The sequence below is a fragment of the Podarcis gaigeae genome (genome assembly GCF_964106915.1).
Source record: "Podarcis gaigeae genome assembly, chromosome: 5".
Lineage (NCBI taxonomy): Eukaryota > Metazoa > Chordata > Lepidosauria > Squamata > Lacertidae > Podarcis > Podarcis gaigeae.
The window spans coordinates 18,483,212-18,504,920 of record NC_139681.1 but is presented as its reverse complement, the minus strand read 5'-3'; the positions used below and the strand labels follow the sequence as shown (position 1 = coordinate 18,504,920).

The 21,709-nt window shown below is 43.2% G+C and overlaps 2 long non-coding RNA genes across 7 annotated transcripts in view; one reads left to right on the top strand and one right to left on the bottom strand.

The window, feature by feature from the left end:
* LOC310844387 overlaps positions 1-4,225 on the bottom strand; it is a 91,787-nt gene extending 87,562 nt beyond the window's left edge. For all 6 annotated transcript variants that reach the window (XR_014564060.1, XR_014564061.1, XR_014564062.1 and 3 more), the window contains exons 1-2: positions 4,014-4,225; positions 3,312-3,414 (exon numbers count right to left, since the gene is read on the bottom strand). This is a non-coding gene — a long non-coding RNA (uncharacterized lncRNA). The remainder of the gene's footprint in view (positions 1-3,311; positions 3,415-4,013) is intronic.
* A 10,141-nt stretch (positions 4,226-14,366) lies between these two features.
* Positions 14,367-16,031, top strand: LOC310844458. The gene is made up of 2 exons (XR_014564147.1): positions 14,367-14,718; positions 15,848-16,031. It is a non-coding gene; the product is annotated as an uncharacterized lncRNA (long non-coding RNA).
* The last annotated feature ends 5,678 nt before the right edge of the window (positions 16,032-21,709 follow it).

The window sequence follows — 21,709 nt, the reverse complement described above, 5'->3', positions numbered from 1 at the left end:
TGGAGTGAATGCAGGCTGCGCGGCTATCACAGAAGCCAGAACAGCAAGAGGGATTGCTGCTTTCCCTGTGCAGCAATCCCTCTTGCTGTTCTGGCTTCTGAGATTCAGAATTTTTTTTTCTTGTTTTCCTCCTCCAAAAACTAGGTGCGTCTTGTGGTCTGTTGCGTCTTATAGAGCAAAAAATACGGGTAATTTCATGGCATTGTTCACCATTAAATGAGGTGGCATTCTGGTCATGAGGTGGATTTTTGAGGGGGCGGAGCAAAACTTACTGAAGCTCCTCAAAAATGGTGGTTGTCATTTATAGTTTTCCAGAATGTCCTAATCTAATCAGGGGTGGAGAGAGGTAGCCCTCCCAACAACTTTTTTTGGGGCAGTTATCGTTCCTCAATCCAGGAACCTCAGGGCATTGAGAGAAATTCAAAGTGGTGGCCACCAGCCTGATTAACCATTAAAGAGATCTAGCAAGTTTTATCTCCTTCGAAAATTGAACCCCAAGTTTCAAAAAATAAAGAAAGAAAAGAAGATGCTTCACCCCCTCCTCTGTCGCCAAATTCACCCCCCAAAATCAGGTAAACCTGATGGTTCTTCAACTTGGTTCAAGTCAGCTTGTTTTTCTATGTGGAATAGATTTTTTGTTGATTTATATGGCACATTCATTTAATGAAAGCCCCCACCGGCAATCTGAAACTCAGACACAGGTCTGCCACCTCGATGAGAGCATGCCTTTCACATACCCTCCAACAGGTCATGGGGAGAAAATGGGGATGTGCGTATTCCAGGACATGCTCCCCCAGGAGTCATGCAACCTGCGCAAGATCATGGAGCCTCAGAACATCAAGTCAAACCGTTGGAAGGTTACAGCACCTGCTACGGCTGTAGCTGCTGCATTTGCAGCACTGAAGTGACATGCAGTAAACATTTATAGTCAAAGTATAGTGTGAGAGCTATTGGCCTCTCACCAATGCTGAATGTCCTTGTTGAGGATTCAGAGATGATGCGGGGGGGGGGGGACCCTCCTGATGCAGTGGAAAAAGCTGGTTTTGGTCCGGGACTAAAGTTGCCACTTACCAGTACTTGAAATGAAATCTTAATATGAATTTGGCACTTCCTACTATAAAGTTTTGTCGAGAAAAATCAATTTCCTCAAAGCGCCTTTGCACCTTCTTATGGTTAGCTCATCAATTTTTGTCTGGGCAAACTCCCACCCTCCCTGCATACGTCTCTTGCCTTAAGGAACCTCCTCACAAAAGTAAAAAAAAACCCCCCAAAAAAACCAATTGCTTTTCTTAAACCTCTGTCCAAATACTCCTTGGAGACTGAACTATTAAATAATCTAGATATTCCAAAAATAACAGTCCCTGGATGAGCTTGTCCCTGTAATTCCATATGAGCCATATGGGAACTTATCACTGAAGCCACATTAGTCTTGATTTAAGGTCTTTTGACACATTATTACAGCACTCCAGCATCACTTCACACCTGCCATCCTGTCAATCAGATGGGGAGGGGGGGAACCCATTTCGATGTCAATCAAGAAATCCTGAGGGAAGTGTAACCTGTTAAGAAGTATTACCCTTTGCCCGCAACGATTCTTCAGCTTTGAATTTAAAGGACATATGCCAGAAATAATTAAAGACCATTCTTTTGTATCCTCATATATAAATGAAGGCATTTAGCGCCAGCAGATTTATATTGTCTGGGCTGAGAAGCTAGTTCATGTTCCACAGCTGTTTTTGCTGCAATTAATAGACTGTGCTTGTCCACGACAATGTCCTGCCAATTTGCCCTTGTAGTCACTCTCAAGGCTATCCTCTCAGTTTACTGATGTACAAGGAGTATTGTTTTTGCAGTAGGAAGAAGAGGTTGTGTCAACCTCAAATAACATGACAATGAAAGCACAAACCTGGCTTATACCCTTCATGGCTGAAACAGCAATCTCCCTCTAGGAATTACAGTTTACACAGCTTAGCTACTATTTCTTAGGGGAGTGGGTGGGTGTAGACTAGGTGTTGTGGGCGTTTCAGGATGCTAGGTGGGTGGTAGGGGGTTCTACGGCAGAAGCTGAATCCTCCTTCCATCGAGCACTGGTGAGTGGTAAGGAAATTTTACCATCAAGAAAGATGCATTAGTGGGCAGTAGGTATAAAAAGGTTGACTACCCCTGGTGTAGACAGACAGACAGACAGTCCCTCTGGTGAGAAACACAGCATCCTCATTGTGTGGTAGTTTGCCCACCTTTGGCTCCACCCTGCATTCAGCTGTCTCTAGTGGCTCCTAGAAGCTGTCAGCATGAGTCAGAGGTCACACCCCAGAAACAGCTTTGGCCAGCCATACCAGGCGACGGTAGTCAACGTGTCTCAAACCCTTGTTGAGTTTGGAGCTTCCCCTACATGCAAAGACAGGCTCCAGCGGATTGAGCAGACGAGACCAATAATGGGTCCAATGTTCAAGGCTGTTTCTGCACATGCTGTAGAGGGAAGCGAGGGGCAGATGGGGCTCATCCACCTAGGAAGGTAGCCCAACTAGAAGGAAAACTCTGATGCTAAACTTCTGCTGCCTTGCAGGATATCTTTGGAAAAACAAAAGCCTAAGGAGAAACCCTACACACGCCTTGCAGAGTGGAGTTCCTAAGACGGCAGGATGGTACATTGTACACCTCCTTCCAGTAACACTTGCACCCAAGTCAGTGTCAAATGTATTGCCCTGCTTTCCTTTGGCCCATATCAGCGGGGCAAAGAGAGGGGTATTTTTGTCTAGGCAGCCCAGGTCACTTTGGTGCTGCTAACACAGCAGTTTGACCTCACCCCTGGAGGTGCATTCCATCATCTCTCGAGGCAGATGGATGCCAACAACAAATCATGTATTAGTATTCAGTTTAGAATTCAAAATGCTAAAAAAATGTAGTTTTGGTGTTCTCTCTTTTTCTTTTACATACGTAATTTCATTTCAGCATATTTTAATACCAGGAAAGGGGGACTCCAACTCCCGTCAGCCCCAGCCCTAATGCAACAACACCTGGAGAGCCACAGCTTCCCCATCTCTTTGCCCTTATAACAGCAAAAGTCATTGTCATTTTCCACTGAGTGCTGGAGATGGGACTGAGAAAATTCTGCATGAAGGGACAATGAAACGATCACAACTGGCTGCTGCTCACTACTCCAAGAAAACTACCTACCCTCCAATTTACTTAAAATTTTCTTCCAAAGTGGGCTTAAAATTTGGCTCCTGTTTTATGACCTATTCACAGTGTGCTTTAGTATCGCCTTAGAATTTCTTTTAGAAGCTTGATAGGTGCTGAGTTGAGCTTACCTTAGCCTTGCGAGGTGCCTGAAGGTCACTTGTGTGTTTTTTATGTCCATTGAATATTTCTCCAGCACACTCCTGGCTCCCCCAGCTGCTCACACTTCCCCACCTGAAAAATATCAATGGGAGGAGCTACCTCATGACCTATTCCCTTTCAGCTTTAATTGAAATACAGGAGGCTGGAGAAATTGGTTAATGAGCACCTGAGACTGAAGAGAGCTTGCTGATTTCCTTTTAAAGGAAAATCCTTCCTTTTGAATTAAAACAAAAACAAAACAAAGCTGTACTTATTTAAAAGAAGTAATGAACTATAACTATAACATCATGGGGCTTTCAGGAAGTGTGGGCACCCAGGAGGTCTGCAGAAAGCAGACCACAAAAATACAGGGCTCTCAGAAAACCCCCTTGGCCACCTTGAAGGTAAGGCAAGTGCAACAAAAAAGCTCCATACCCCACCCATAAAAATGTCACTGCAATTTCTCTTCCCTTTGATAATTTATGAATGGAATTTCTTTTCTCATTAACTGATGATGGATATGTGAAAAACTGCAGAAATCATTTTTGAGAGCAGGGGTGCTGAAAAGCCTATGGTGTAATTATTACTAGCAGAAAGTCCTCAAATGTATGTGGATATGTGGTAGTAGTTTTGGCTGTGTTCCTTCCCAACTAGCTTCGCTCGTCTTTTGTTTTATCTTGTTTCTGCCTTACCTTCTTAAGCCTAATCCTCCTTCCTCTCATGTTTTCCTGCATTAAGAAATTCAGAGTCAAGTTGGGGGCAGCCTGATGATCTAAGAAAACAGCACAAAGGCTTAGTAAAGTCATTCTGGAAAGGAATAGAATATGCAGCAATAACTGCAGTGTTTCCCCAACCTACTCTTCCAGCTTCCTCCTACAGAGCTTTTAGGAGGCTGGGATTTATTCTGTGTTGGTTACTAGGCTTGTGGAAGAAGTGCCTTTGTGACATCAGCAGCCATTTTACCAATCCCATGTCTTGTTTCATACCTCTTGGTAGGCATTCACCTAGATGGCAGTGGATTGGTGTAACAGCTACTGATGTAACAGTGGAAGACGAAAACTACTCATTCCCTCTAGTTTCTAATGGTGGAGGAACATTTCATTGGCTATGCTGAACAGACCAATACTTGCTTTTCCTTGATAATGATTACAGTGAAGAGATGGGGGAAAGAACTTTTGCTTGCCTCTCCAAGTTGCATTTCCTTGATTATCATATACTCAGAGTAACCCTAACTGATATATTTGTTTTTTGCCTGTTCAAATTTCCTTTCTCTTTCTTCTTTGGTGGAAGCAGGTAACTAGAATGTGAGCTCTTCAGCTTTTTGGACCAGACTAAACATAACATGGATTGCATTAATGTGTTTTTGTCCAAAAGACAAGTATCAAATAGGATCAATTAACACAGCATATGCTTTACTAAAAGAACCAAAAGTTCAATCTTCAGCTACATCCACTTAGCATACTGTCCTGGCTTGTCAAAATGCCAACAGCAGCCTCCCAATTTTCTGCCCTAGCGTTTTATCTGTTTCAGCTCTGGTCAGCAATTATGTTTGCGGGCGGGCTGCATTGAGAAGGGACTGAAAAATGGTAAGAGGGCAAGGCCCATCTTCAAAGCAGCATCCCTGCAAGTGTCATTCCCAAAGCTGTGCCTTAAGCGTAAATTGCAGCTTGCAACTGTGCCTTCAACAGCAGCTTGGCCCACACGCAGCAAGTAGCAAGTGAGGACAAGGCTTGCCATCAGAATCTGCTGAAGGTCAGTTGCTACAGCAGGTGTTGAGATGGGGGGGGGCAGTGCATGAGTGCATTGAGCTGAGGAATCCGCAGAGGAGCCCTTGGATATGTCTTGCCTAAGCTGGGCATAAAACTTTCTGCTAATTAGATGCCATACAGGACCTTGAAGGTTTCCAATATGTGAGTACATATGCAAGATATCAACCACACAGGGCACCTCCTGGAGAGGAATTTGAAAGCTCCCACTAACCAAACCTTCCTCCTAGTTACTGCCACTTTGTCTGCAGGATTATTATTTTTAGTGCATATCTGTTTTTCAGGGATGGACGCCTTTCTGTTGCACTAGAGGAAGTGGAAAGAGTGACCGAGAGGAAGGCCAGGGGGAATTTAAGCAGATCCTAGAAGGTCTCCGATGTTTTTAAACTCTCTCTGATGTATTGATGTGCTGCTGCTTTTGTTGCATATTAACTGTGACCATAGGGTGTTATTGTGTAAACTTTTTGTTTGGTGGTTGTTGTTATTTTACTTTTTAAATATAGCCCTGGGACCTTTGGGTGAAGAGTGGGCAATACATTTAATTAATAAATGCATAAAATTAACTTCAGCCTGCATTTCAGTGGCAGCTGTAACATAAGAAGAGTGCAGGGTCGGGTTCTTCTTGTGCAGACAGAATGAAATAAATCCCACCACAGTCTAGGAAATGGCCCAATGCACTGTGACATTTAATCAACTGTTTGACTGGGGCCTCACCTCCTGTATCTTTTTTCTGAAGAGAACATGATTCTCTGCACATCACTTTTCCGGCGCACAGTTTCTCAAAGCCAGGTTATAGGCCTTTAAAAAAGAAAGAGAGAGGAGCCCAGTAAGAGAGGTCAGCTACAATCATGAATTTTATGAAAGGTTTGCTGGGAAACTACATTAAATGGCAACATCGGTGCACATCAGTTCTGCTGTGCTTCTGCAGCCCAAATGATTTGTGATATGCTTGCACTTCAGAGACATCATTGCAAAGCAGTGTCGCTCGCCTCAGTATCAGGACACTCCTTCAAATGCTTCACAATGCACCAGCCTCTTCCTATGATAAACTACCAGTCAGGGACATGTTTGGGCCAGATATGGGCCAGAGAAAGTTAATTCCTCCATAAAACTCTCCAAAGCCAAACAGCCTTCATCCCTGGATCTGAAGCTTGCAGCTCTGGAGTTAGCTTTAAAGCTATGCGCCATGCACCTTTGCTCTAAGAAGCTGGGGAAGCTTGATGCATCTGAAATTCTATCCATTTGAATAGCTCACCAAATATTGGATATTATCTTTTCCTTCTTTCTTTTCCCCCCTCAACGTAGCAGATTCATTAGGGACCCTTTCTCATTATATCTAATTTAAAAATTGTACAAAGCATAGCACATGATCAATTTCCATTGTTCCTCTCAGATTTCAGTTCCTCCCACCCGCATAAACAGAGTGTCAACACTCCCTGAGTTTGTTTGGGTTTGGGGATATTTTTTTGTTCTCATAATGCAAAACTTCTATCTTGAAATGCTTCTACTTATTATCAATATTCTTCTTGTGCAGTGCTTTACCAGCATGCATATGCAGCTGTGCATAGTGATCAGATGCTACAAGAAAGCAAATTACAGTCCAGGTTTTATCACTATCATTTTGAATGGGGCACAGGAACATATGTGTGTGTGTTAGTGAAACGCTGCACAAAAAGAACATACACATGATTGCAACTAAAATCAGCCACATCAAGATAAATTGTAACAGTATTTTTACTATTTTCCATCGGCAATGTGGCAAGGAGTAGAATATGCAAAACAACTGAAGGACTTAAAGCAGTAACAAACTATGCATCTTCAATTCTGAAATTAATTGTACAAATCCTGTTAATGAAGGGGGTGGGGGAATCATCCTATCTCTAATTGAGTATACTTAGGTAAGGTGAAGTAAAGCAATGTGGAATATTATAGCCCATTCAAATCTGGAAGTCATCACTTGATATTGCAGCTATAAAGTTTTGACCCATCCAAAGTGGTGAAAATGATTCCCTCCTTTTCTGCTACAGGTGGTGGTCATTTTGCATGGGAGCTCAGCTCCTGGCCCCTATGCACATTGGCTGAGTGTGCATAAGCCTGTCCTGCCCCATTACACCTGTTATGCCCTCTTCCAGGTCCAAAAGAATGAACACAAAATGCTCACCGCCTATATTTATCTCATCTATGCCTATCAACTTTATAGCTGTTTTCCGTATCTGGTATCTGGCATGACTGGGAACGAACACACACACACACACACACACACACACACACAGAGAGAGAGAGAGAGAGAGAGAGAGAGAACAGCTGAAACTGTGGAGAAACAATTATTAAACATTTGCATTTATGTAATTTAAGGAGTAACATAAGCAGAAAAAAAAGAACCGACAATGAATTCATTGTTATGAATTTAGAGGCAGGGGAGCAGGCTGTATGCCGAGACCCTTGTAACCTCTGGATCCAGCAAGTGTTAAAAATTAAGCCAGGCTACTAGCATCCTGATGGGGCGATAGCCTAGGTCAGGCACGTCCAACTCCCAAGGGACTGCGATCTACTCACAGTATAAAAAGACTGGCTGTGATCTACCCATTAAGATTGACCAAAGTTGTAGAGCTTTGGGGGGGTGACCAAAGTTGATACCACAATCGACCTGGGACACCCCCACAATCGATCAGTCAATAGTGATCAACCTGTTGGACATGCCTGGCCTAGGTAATGGGTCATTAAAGGAACAAATGAAGTGGATCTGTGCCAGGCAGCAAACTGGTTGGTAGTTAGAAAGAAAAAAGGTGAGAGTTGAAAGATTTGAGCTAGAAGCTAGAAATGGGAAAACAACAGGCTAGGAAGCCAGAGAGACAGAGTGATGCTTGATTTCTGGTTGAATCCAAGGCAGTGAAGCAAGGCCCCTCTGGTGTGTCAATGCTGCAAACCCCTCCTTCGTAGCCTCGGGTTGTATACATGTGTAAATAAACCATATATCATAAAGACACCACAGTCTTCTCTGTGCCTCATTCCAAAGGAAACACGTACCCTGGCCTGGAACCCCCGTAACCTTGCACTGCTCAGAGACTGGGGTGGCGTGCAACAATATTTTTAAAGCACAAAGTATGTCCAGCAATAGCATGGGGCATCTTCTTCTTGCACAAAATAAAATACAACCCTGAAGAGTCATGTCTCTCCCTGCCCCCTGCCACTCCCACCTTTTGGTTTCTTGATGTATGACTCGGCCCTGCCTCATCATTCCAGTATGATTCAAACAAACAGAGGGAATTTTTCTACTTAAATTCTTCACTGCAAGAGAAGTAAATATCTTACTTTTCTAAAACACCATTTCTTAAAGATAAAATAGAATTCTACAACACTCTCTCAGATAGATTTGCCATAAGTCAGATACCCTTGTTCAAATAATGAACTATGAACACCATCCATCTTGTGCCTTCAGCTCATTGTGAACTAGCTCTTGTTAAGGTGCTCCTGTAGGAGACTCTGTTGACTGATAACAATGAATGGGTTTTTTTGCACCACACTGCAGTTGCCGCTATACGTCTCTGGCTCGAATGGAAAGGCAATTAAGGAGGAAAGTATCAAGCAAGGAGGGACCAATGACAGGGTACTGTTTTTTAAGACAAAGCAGGATTATAAAGCTGCAACAAAAGTGACCTGCTTAACTGACTGAAGAGAAAGGGGCAGAAATAGTGTTCTTGTTCCAAAATATTTGGATCAAAGATGTCTTTAATGCAAAGGCACACGTCACACCACCACCACCCAAAAGTTGAAGAGGAAGCCTGCAACAGAAGGAAAACTACCAGCCTGGTTCTTGAGAAGCCTGAGGTCAATTCCACCCGCTGATATAGGCTTTCTGTGATGTTGCAAGTTACTTGCAGCACAACCCTAAGCACATTTACACAGAAGTCTTACTTATTTCAGTGCAACTTACTTCCTAGCAAGCTTATCCATCAGAGGCGGCTCACCAAAAAACACAGACTGGGCAGCTTGTTTCTTTTCCACGTGGCCCAATACAGTGGTACCTTGGGTTACATACGCTTCAGGATACATATGCTTCAGGTTACACACTCCACTAACCCAGAAATAGTGCTTCAGGTTAAGAACTTTGCTTCAGGATAAGAACAGAAATCGGGCTCCGGCGGTGCGGCGGCAGCAGCAGGCCCCATTAGCTAAAGTGGTGCTTCAGGTTAAGAACAGTTTCAGGTTAAGAATGGATCTCCGGAACGAATTAAGTACTTAACCCAAGGTATCACTGTACTGCATTTTTAATGGAAATTGCATAAACATATCTTAGCCCATCTCTGTTCTTGTAGTTTAGGGCCAAGTGCAATAGGGATCAGAGCTAGTTGGGTAGTGTAACATATTTGGCTAACTCCCTACTGTGCTGTGACCCCATGTTAACTTGATGTCAAATGAATACTTCCTCTGCCAATGGTCAGAGAAAGTGAGCTATCACGGACATGCAATTTTTCATGCTGGCAAAAGTTTTTATATTTCAGACTGACATTTGCATGCTGCTGGCCATAGCATTTGGACAGGTTGTCATGGGCATACTGGGAATAACTCTATAGGTATGACGAAAACTCTGTAAGTACCAATCCGCACACGCCCACCCCCAAATCGTAAATGTTTATGTGATTGATGATGTTGTTTCCTATATCTGATCAATATTTAAGGACATGTGACAGCTCCCCACACCCACCCACCCTCTGCAGCAAATATTTTTTGGATCAAATGGGTAGCATAAGCATCGAATGCTTTTTATGTGCCCTTATTAACAAAAGGATAAATTTGTAATGAGTTTAATTATTGAAAGGACATAACACGTTGATATGGTGATCTTTTTTTAAAGCTTAAACCGTTAAATGGCAGAAGCCAAAATGCAACTCAGAGTTTCCAAAGCAATCCTACTGCTTGCAGGATTCATAAACCAAGTAAACCTTCTGACATAACTATAAAATGTGGCATAAACCCTTGGAAAAAATAGCCTTCTTGGAAAGGGTAACAGCACTTTTATGAGGATTTCAACTGCACCATGGCAACATCAACCTGTCAAAGCAAATGAAGGGCAGTAAAACTAAAATTAAAAATGATGAAGGGGACCCCAGCTTGCTAACAGCTTTCCAAGCTGTAAAGCTTTCAAATGTTATCTCTTCATTGGTTTGTTCAATCACACATGTCTTTGCTACCAAGCTTTATCATATTATGTATCTTTCCCATCACAGCAGGCTGCTGAATTTGATCGACTTATGCATGAAAAATATATTTTCCCCAACTTCCTCATCTTGCTAAATTCCTTTCCCTATCCTTATTGGTTCATTTTTATTGGTGCTTGCATTGACACCTGCAGGCTACAAGAATAGCAGTGACACGGACTGGCAATCATGCCGCATTCTGGGATGTCTGAGGCCTCTGGCATCAAAGTCACTGCTGGGGCCCTCCTACCAGGATTGGAAAGGAAATCCATTTTAAGTGGATTTGTACACAGAATTTGGTGCTTCTAGCATGAACAAGCTTTCACTGCATTGCACAGCCTCTTGCATTTGAAACCACATGCAGAAGCCATTCATGCATCACCAATGTTTCCCCATTCCCTTAAGACTAATTACAGTGGTCCTTGCTTTACGAACTTAATCTGTTCTGGAAGTCCATTCTTAAACCAAAGCGTTCTTAAACCAAGGCATGCTTTCCCATAGCAGCAATGGACTCAATTTACAAATGGAACACACTCGACAGGAACCGGAACATGTTCTGCTTCCAAGGCAAAGTTCACAAACCAAAACACCTACTTCAAAGTTTGCAGCGTTCTTAATCTAAGTTGTTCATAAACTAAGCTGTTCTTAAACCAAGGTACAACTGTATATACTAGTTCCTGAGACTGTTTGGGAGATGTCACGACAATTAAAGTGGCATGTAACAGCTGCTTTAAATGTATGGAGTGGGTGCAACTTGAGAATCCGAAGCAGATTCAGTCCTACCTCTGATCTGCATTAACAACAGCGCAGGGTTTCTGTATCTCGGCACAGCCCTCCAAATTGAGTAAAACAGAATAAGATTCTATTTTGTAACCCTCTTGGCTTCAGCCCATCCCTTAACTTGCAGGAACTCTTTTCTTTGCTGCTCTATTTTCGGTATTATCATTAGGTGTAGGATGTACTAATGCCCAATCCTAACTTAATTTCTCTATTGGTTTCTATAGGCAACTCTCACTTCCTTCTATGGAGACGATTAAAAATAGCATCTCAAAGTAAACTAGGGAGTGACATATCAAAACAATGAGAAGGTTCTTACACACACACACACACACACACACACACACACACACACACGTCTCTTCCTCTGTTCTCTTTTGCTCATTTCACTTGGAGAAAAAGACAGAAATGGAGTAAAGGGCAAAGGAGGAATAAATATACGGAACTTCTCGGTTCCCACTCTCCTCTTTACACCCTCTGCACTCCTTGCCTTCTCTAGGGGCTGGTCCACTGGTCTTCAGCTGGTGGGTGGGGACACACATGGGTCTCAGCCAGATCCAAGGCGGGTCGCAACAGGAACATTACCACCATGCAAATGTATGGTAAAAGAATAAGAAATGGGTTCCCCAATGTGTGTGTTAAAAATGGGTCCTGGCCTGAAAAGGTTGAAGATACCTGAGCTAGTCCTATCCTGCCAACTTGTTTTGAAGCCTCCTGGACCACTGGGGCTATACACTCCCCTTCACCAGCCAATCCCATTTCCCCTTCTCCATGGGCCCCACTTGTTTTTACTAGCAATTTCAGTGGCTATTTAGCATGCTTTGTTTCCATTGGGTTCTCTTTGGTGTATGGCAATTTAGTGGGTGGTATTCAGAGTAGACCCACTGAAATGGATTATGTTCATTAATGTTTAAGTAAGACTTAGTTGACTACCACCCTCTGGATTTGTGGGGCTGTGGGTTAAACCACAGAGCCTAGGACTTGCTGATCAGAAGGTCGGTGGTTCAAATCCCCGTGATGGGGTGAGCTCCTGTTGCTCAGTCCCTGCTCCTGCCAATCTAGCAGTTGGAAAGCACGTCAAAGTGCAAGTAGATAAATAGGTACCGCTCCGGCGGGAAGGTAAACGGCATTTCCATGCACTGCTCTGGTTCGCCAGAAGCAGCTTAGTCATGCTGGCCACATGACCCGGAACCTGTACGCCGGCTCCCTCAGCCAATAAAGCGAGATGAGCGCTGCAACCCCAGAGTTGGTCACAACTGGACCTAATGGTCAGGGGTCCCTTTACCTTTACCATGAATTTTGGCTACATAAGAATCAACACTCACACCACATATTGCAAATTCAGAACTCCAACAAAGAATTCACTGGACTAACACTGCTAAGATCAAACTCAGCCTCTTATATGGACAGGATTGGAAGTTAACTGGCAAGGGGTGCGTGTGTGTCCCCAATACGCTACTTTTAAGACACTACACACCTAATCCTGCCACCATCCCATGATGCAGTCCTTGGAGCTTCATTTTAACACCAGTTCTTTTCAACATCTCTATTTTACTGTTTTCAGACCTTGTCGGAGCATGTCATCTGGGCTCTCACTGTGTCACAGATAATAACTAGGTCTATTTGTCCTTTATGTCAGTATATGGCAAGGCAGTCTCCATGCTGTCTAGATGCATGCATAAAAACCACAGTCTGGTGTCCAGAAATTGGCTTTAATTTCCCTAGGACTGATGTGCGGCTGCTAGATGTTAGACGCCAGTGCCAGTGCCTAGGGGCTAGTCTTTGAAGGACACCCTTGCTGCTGGTTAGGGTGGCCATCTCATGGTTATGGTGGCAAGATTAAACTGGACAGACTCTGAAATATTTTCCCCAACAAGCAAAGTATTTCCTCTTGCTGTTTCAAATTTTAAAACTAATATTCATCGTAAATGTATGGAAATGAAAAGAAAAAAAAAGTCTCACAAAAAATATAATCAAATATGACAGTTTTCATGGTATCGCAGCATGAATGCAAACTCCAGAGAAAATGTATCAAATAAGGAGGAGCACTGATAAGAATTCAGAGCTGGTTTGAAGTACATCCATTAATGACGATCAAGTAACAGTTTGCATGTGTAAACTGGGTATCTCAAGTCAGACACTAGAAACAAGAGAATTCATCTCTCTCACACACGTTTTTCAGCTGAGGTCACTCACACATAAGCACGGGATGATAATACTGAATCTCAAGAGGGGGTGAGGCTAAGGCTGGGGCTGGTGGACGAACTTGGGCAGAGTTGGAATCCTGAGCACTCTGATTTTCATGGGTACCAGCTGCCACTCGTGACTCGAACCCTGAGGTGGGCTACAATTATGGCTGGGGTGGTGTGTGTGTGTGTGTGTGTGTGTGTGTGAGTGAGTGAGTGAGAATAAGAATTCATGGAGTATTAATATATGTCTGGGGGTGGTATTTATCATTGTCACAGAATGACTACAGTTAGGAAAATCGTCAGGCTGCCCACTGCAGCTTAACCATCACTGGGAGTGGCAGCAAAGATTTTGTTGCTGTTCAAGAAAGGAAGAAAAAGTAGAAATCCTTATAAACAATTGCAAGCCTCCCTCCCCATAAGGAATAGAAGACACCAAGCTCCATTAAATGTCCCCCTTTCATGGGGGACAAAAGACTTTCAAAAGAGGAAAGGGACATTCTGGATGTTTCTCCCTTTCCTCCTTCTTCTCTCCATCTCAAGCTGATAATATGCCATCAATTGGAAGCCGTGAAAGCTGCGTCGGACATTCGGCTTCCGAAAAGCATTCACAAACCAAAATACTTACTTCCAGGTTTGTGGCATTTGGGAGCAGATTTGTTCGACAACTAAGCCGTTTGGGTATACCAAGGTGCCATTGTAGCTCCTTATACGTACCTTCTCCCACTAGTCTAGGCCAACTCTCCCAAGTCTTGTTAGTTAGCCATTTGCATATTATTTGTATTCCCTTCCTTTCTCTTTGTCCCTCCTTTAGCAGTTCACTAGGGTTCTGTGGCAATTCTTCCTCCTCCTTGGCACACAACAAGAAAATATAGCAAAGCTGTGGATCTCTCTGCTATCCATTCTATGGGTAAAAATTCTGTACCAAGGAAAGCCACATCCTGGAATAAAACGTGTTAGAACTGTCGGAATTTCTCAGCGATTCATAGGCTGCCATTACTGAATAACGTCTGAGGTAAAACAGAAATCCTTCTTCTGAGTGCAGAAAAAAAAGAGAAGCAAAATAATGGCAAGTGTGTGCACATGCACACAAAACTATGGGGAAGAAACTGCTCTGATATCACAATGCAAGTTGACATGTGAAGAGTTTGTCAAGGACCATCTGGCTGCAGACACAACTCTGGAGCATTTATGGAAACACTGGCAGCTGGTGAGGGACTTTCAGATCATTTTGGCTGGGAATGTAGCAGCTTCATATGGGATAGTGGGATCCTGTTGCATTTTTTTTTTATTTTTAACAGGACAGGCTCAAGAAATAGACTTGGCATATGAAGAATTATGGCTCCATGACAGTCCTAAAGACCTACAGAAGACTGCCTTCTAAGAAATGCATGGATTTCAATTTGCAAGCCCTTGAGACCCTCACATTCCAGAATGTGTATCTTAGCATGATAGTAGCTTCTGTATAGTGTAAGTCAAGCTCTCCAGTATTCTTTACAGTACTTGTGTAACAGAAGCCAGTTTTATTGACCTCATATTGCAGGGGATGGAGGGGGCAGAAACTAGAAGAACACCTGCCTGTCTAAGGTCCCCTAATGAATTCATAGTTGAGATTACACTTGAACTGAGGGGCTTCTCGCTTTTTAGCCTCTATAGAACAGCTTGCATAGGTTACCTCTTATTCCAGATTACCTTCTTGTGTTGCTGCCTTTTCTCCAGTGTAGGAGGGTTCCTATGCTTTTAAAAGCTGTGCTAACAACTCTGCTGGTCACATAACCCTCAAAAATACATGAAACCCACCCAAAAAGGAAGTAGCAATCCCATTTTCTTCCTGCCAGTGGTCATAGACCCTTCCTAGCTCTGAGTGCAGTAAGTAGAAATGACCAGACAATTGCCTCTTGAGGTTTATGATACTATGCTATAGTCAGCTAGGAAGAAAACAAGGTCATTTATTACCTTCCATGCACTAAATGGAAGATCAGATCTCTTCCTCAGTAGACATGAAGCTACACATTATCTGGTGCCAAAGTGATACCTGAGGACATGACAGAGTGAGGAATAGGATGCAGGAGAAGGAACATGGATCCAGAAAGACAGACAGCTTCCAATGGTTCCATATAGAAAGCATAGGAAGCACAGACGGGATCCTTGTGGATCCCCACAGCCCAAAAGCTATTTCCTAGTACAGTTGTACCTTGGTTTTCAAACAGCTTAGTTCTCGAACGTTTTGGCTCCTGAATACCACAAACCCAGAAGTGACTGTTCCAGTTTGTGAACTATTTTTGGAAGCCGAATGTCCGACGGGGCTTCCGCAGCTTCTGATTGGCTGCAGGAACCTCCTGCAGCCAATCAGAAGCTGCACTTTGGTTTCCAAATGTTTTGGAAGTCGAACGGACTTCCGGAACAGATTCCGTTTAACTTCCAAGGTACGACTGTACGACTTTCTGGTAGTGACACTGCAGGTAGGAGCAGAACTGTTGTAGTACAGTGCCTCCTTGAGTTGTTGCAGAAGAACACCATGGTCTATGGTGCCAAGAGCCACTTGGAGATTAAGGGGAACCAACAGGCTCACATTTCCCCATCTCTCTCCCAAAACCAGGTATGAAACCAGACCAGATATTTTATCATCATCATCATACTTACTTTACTTGTGGAAATGACTCAAAGTGACTTACAGATACTATAAACATACTACAACCAATATGTCTATGTTTACTCTGATATCAGTCCCACTGAAACAGTTCAGATCCCTCAGCCAAATAATAAACAGGGCTTGGGTTCCATTTGAGCCTGTGAATTCTTCTCTGTCCTATCGAGGACTCTGCCTACATCTCTTTCCTTACAAACGGAGGGTGAAAGTCATTGAGACAGAAAATACAAAGCATTTGGTGTCGCTTTTCGGCATTGAGCCTCCATAATTCCAGCCTAGAATGAAAGTGAGTTATAGCAAAAGGCATTCCAAGGATCAGTTGGCAGGACAAGTATAGGCTAAAGAAACCATTTATTTTTTTCGCTGGACTTTCAGCATTTCTGAAGAATGGGCTGACTACAGTGGTAATAAAGTAGAACCAAGAGAGGGGACATGAGAAGGACTGTCAAGTTCTTGCTTCAGTTTCTGGGAGCGGAGGAACGGCATGCAATGGGTGGTGTCCTCTCTCACATTTTGAGCAGCAGCAATTATAAATTAAGTTATCCTGGTAAATGTGGACATTCTTACTTTATTATGTGACAATCTTCTTTGGCTTTTGTATTTCAAGAGATGGAGAAATCAGCCACTGTATGCCTCTCCTTCCCAAAAGGGCTTGGTGAAACTTGCACTGCAACTACAGATCCTCACAGACCTGTATTGTACTTCCTCTATTTCCACATCTCCTCTTAAGAGTCTTACAAGATGCAAAGTCCGCTGCCTTTCCCCTCACACCTGTTTTGTTATATTAGTAATAGCAGTGGCATAGCGTGGGGGTGCAGGGGGGGCCGGCCGCACCGGGCGCAACATCTGGGGGTTAGGGGGCACAAATCCACGGATTAGGGGGCGCAAATCCACGGGTTAGGGGGCACAAATTACTTGCCCACGCTACACCAGTGAGTAATAGCAGACAAACTTGTGTGAAAGACAGCATATCCACACCCTTTCAATCCTCTCCAGCTGCACAAGAGTGTTGGACACGTTCTGGGTCACGTTCTCAGACTTTTCCACCTGTTGAGCAAATGAGTGTGCAATTCACCCTGGAACATCACAGAATCATCTGCGATGCGCTGGGGTTCTGTGACACATGTGGAGGAGCTCTTTAGCAAATGCATTGATTTGGAAAGAGTTCTGTGATGGTAGGACGTTTTAAAGTCACCAAGTTCTTCCTAAAAAACTCCTTCACACAGGACATAGTTACACTATGGAACTTGCTCTCACAGGAGACAATGATGGGCACCAACTTAAAGATAAAGGTAAAGGGACCCCTGACCATTAGGTCCAGTCGTGGCCGACTCTCAGGTTGTGGCGCTCATCTCACTTTATTGACCGAGGGAGCTGGGTCATGTGGCCAGCATGACTAAGTCGCTTCTGGCAAACCAGAGCAGCACACGGAAACGCTGTTTACCTTCCAGCTGAAGCGGTACCTATTTATCTACTTGCACTTTGACGTGCTTTCGAACTGCTAGGTTGGCAGGAGCAGGGACCGAGCAACGGGAGCTCACCCCGTCACGGGGATTCGAACTGCCGAACTTCTGATTAGCAAGTCCTAGGCTCTGTGGTTTAACCCACAGCGCCACCCTCGTCCCTTTTGGGCACCAACTTAGATGGCTTTAAAAGAAGATTCATGAAAAGGAGGCTATCTATAGATGGCTACTAGCCATGATGACTACGCTCTACCTCCACAGTCAGAGGCAGTATGGTTTCCAAATACCAGTTGCTGGAGACAACAGGAGAAAAGAGTGCTTGTGTGCTCAGATTCAACTTGGCGGTTTCCCACAGGCACCTGGTTGGCCACAGGATGCTGAACGAGATGGTCATTGGCCTGATCCAACAGGTTCTTCTTACGCTTTTAAGTTAGGGTTTGAATGAAATATTTTCCCTAGCCTTTTTTCGTCTTCTTGAGCTGTGGTGTTATGCAGCTTGTATGACAGAGTATCACATTTTTATAGCCAACCATAACCTGTCTCGAAAAGCACACTTTGGCAATGCAATGGCGTTAGCTCAGCTAGCATACCCAGCCTGGCATCAGAGCTTAAATCAGTACATATCCCCGCACCCATCCCTCCTGCATCTAATTGGAAGAGTCTTACACTCTTGAGATACTAAACACGACACAGAGCTTCCAAACATTATTCTCACACTTTAGTGTTGACATAAATGAAATGCCCAGACACGCCAATTAAAAAAGAAAGAAAGGAAAAGAAAGGGCAGAAAACTAGAACATATCTTTTTCATTCTCTTTTATTTAGGATAGTTTGAACTATCTTAAAGGAAAAGTTGAAAGACCAAACCATATATCTGTGCATCCCTCCTAAGGCAGATTCTCCAACCACTGCCAGTTGGATGAGCCACTATCCCGCAAGGCCAAAATTTAGCAATTCATCATGTCAAAGAAAGAGGAGAACTTCTCTGACTTCTAGGATTGATCTTTATACCCTGGGGGATCAAGGGCAGGACATAAAGCTTCTGAGTTCCTGCTAACATTGGCTTTTGGTAATAAAGGCTAACTGCCCCATCTGTTTGTTAAAATTCTGAACATGTTTTCTTTCTCATGCACATACCGAAAGCCCTTTCTATTGTGATAGCTGGAAACTGGCCCCTCCCCAAATAAGGTTTTAAAAACAAACATGATGCAGCAACATATATTGCTACAGGTGCCTCTTAAGAAGAGGAAAAATGAACTGTGTAAACTTGCCCATAATTTTTGAATAAATGTTTGTTGCACTCCTAATTGGCAGTGTGCTCCAGACAGACAGGTCAAATTGATGGCTTGTTAGTGAGGACTGGCCCCTTTGTGAGTTGTTTTCAGAATGATTGATTTACAATAAAGTGGCTCCTGGTGGGAGCATGCAGGTGGAACTGATTCAGATCGATTCCACAGAAGCTGACTAATCAGCTGTTTAAACTGGCAGAGTGCTCAATGACGGAAACAGTCGAGCCATCATTTTCTATCTGGGATTACAAATTAGCTTGTTCTATTTATCCTGTTCCCCATCAATATGGATGCAAGCAGCTGAAGGCGAGAAGTGGGATTCTGGAATGACAAGATAAAAAGAAAAGAAAGAGAGACCCTCCCTTCTTGCAGATCTTTCTGTTGTGATGCTGACAATGGAGGAACCAGGAGGGACAGCTGCTTTACAGGTTTGTAAAACTTCGCTGACAGTGCAATCCTACACATAGCTCCTCAGTAACAAGCCCCATTGAGTGCAGTGAGGCTTATTCCCAGGGAGGTGGGTATAGGACTCCAGTCGAAACATCGCTTCTGAGGCTGTGACCTGAAGCACACTTAACAGAGGGTAAGTCACAGGGGAGATGTACTTCTGCATAAACATGAGTAAGATTGTGGTGCATTTTAACGAAGTATAAGGGATGTCGGCACTGTGACCAGTTCAGATAGGTTAAACCAATGGAGGCAGAAGCCAGAAATAACCATACCCAGCCCTTCTTTACACTCTACCCATGCTCTTCACACACACACACACACACACACACACACACTAAATATATATATATATAGAATGTTGAATATATGTGCTTTTTTCAGTGATTAAGGTTACATTTGTGGCTGGCCACTACAGCTTTTGAAATGTCACCCAGGAAGGATTTGGTGAAATACACCCATATGTCACCATTTTATGGGCTTCATTCTGATGTGCAGCTGTCAGGCCATAAACAGAACAAAACATATATATGTATGTATGTGTGTATAGGAGCCATTTGAAAACAAGGGCCTTGCCTAACCTATATTGACTTTGGTGTCCAAAAATGCAGGTGCAAGTTGTCTTGTAATATTTTGTGTTTACTTACAAATAGATAGGTTGCATGGAGCATAGCTATATGCTTCAACAGACTACTAAGAGGACGTCAAGGTATTTCCCTAGGCAACTTACACCAACAGTCCTATTCACAGAAACCTGAAACAGAAGCCCATAACAACATATACTTATCACAGTGTTTTGGTTTATTTGATTATAAAAGCTGACACCTCTGGACAGATTTTGTTATGGGGTGGGTAGAAGGGTTCCCCCTAAATAACCAGGGACCAACTAAGAGGAGGAATTGCAAATCAACAAACCAAAGGAGGGAAGGGATAATACAAGTTCAAAAAAGTTGAGGTGGAGGGCCAAGGACCTACGCAGGCCATGGAAGCCCCAGTGGAAATGCATTTTAACCAATTCTCAGGCTTCTATGTTTTCAGAAATCATTGTCCACAATTTCAACATGCATGTGTTCCTGACCATAAGGGCTAGAAACTTGCTTTAAAAATTGTTGAAACGCAATTTTGTTTTCAGTTCTGTGCTGTTTCTACATTCTCATGGTATTACGGCAAAACACAGTCCTGAGCATTGATAGTGATGTGCCTGGCAATTCTTAGGGTTGGCATATAAATGGTCAGTATGTTTAAACTAACTAGCTATGAAAGATTTTTGAGCAGCTTCTTACCAGTTTTAGGAATGAATATAAGAATTGTTTCCCCTAACAATGATCACACTGAATATAAAGATCAATCAATACAGCTGCTTCCTGTGTTGAACTATAAATTTAACTGATAACATACGTATTGTATTTAGTTGCTTCTGCAAAATTTTGTCGAATGTTAACCTCAGCCTCCATTATAGTTTGGTCTGCATTGAGCATCCACATTTCAAAATATTTGTTGTTACAAATACAAGCTTAAGCTTCCTTTAGTGTCCTCAAATCCTGACCTGCAGGGCTCAGATTCTGTCTCAAGTTGATATAATTCAGCGTCCCTGGCAGTGTGATTCTAGCCTTCCTTTTAGCAATCTGCCAAAACCAACTGAATTATGTGTTGGTATCGAGATGTGGGCTGCTCACTGCAAATTGAGCCGATAGCTGGCGAAGTCATTTCACTTCACACCCTCACGTTGATGGGCAGCCTCTGGAGGTGAGATAAGCAACCTGGTTCGGATACAGAACAAGATGTGTTTCTTCAAGATAAGATGGGTGATTTAAAAGAAGCAACGGCTCAGGCAAGCGGGGTGTGAGGGTTAGGAGCCATTCGTCATGCAGAACTCTGACTTGTACACACACAGCTTTCTGCGACTGCCTTAGATGCATTAGAAAAGGTTGTAACAAGTGCAGAGGTTGCATCTTTGTCAGGTGCCACTCTCAGGCAGTTGCTCCCAGGAAGACGCTTCTTCCATTGTCTCCCGAGACAGACAGATGCCAACAACAGAGAGCTTATAACAAACTGCAGCCCATTGGATGGGAAACATGCAACAGGGTTTTGAAGAATAATTCTTGACTCCAAAGTTGGGTTTTACAAGCCCTATTATCTAGCAATGTGAAGGTTTAGAGTTAACCCTTACTCCCGCCCATTTTTTTGGTCTTTTCCCTTTATCCCAGCAGAAATATTGGTACATTGCATTTTTCTAAAAGAAGAAAAACCTTTTAGAATGATGATTGAAATACTTTTAGAAGTAGCACGTTGAAATAAATTACTGCCAATTTCACAGATGCAAAACTCCTATATCCTGTATTGAAAGGTAATAAGGTTGGTAATTATAGCATTGCTACCGTATCTGTCTGCATCAGTAAATACATAAGCCTCTTAGCACTAAACTAGGAATCTGCCAGTCATCCTTCTTTTGCCGCATGGTGACAAGGCCTTTGGGCAACTGGGCCTCTGACATTTCTGCTTTCTCATTCCTCAGGTCATTGCATCAAACAAAACAATTTGATAGAACTTTGAAAATATATACCTACACACAAGGAACAAGCAAGCACGTACAAGAATTGAGGAGCTTCACT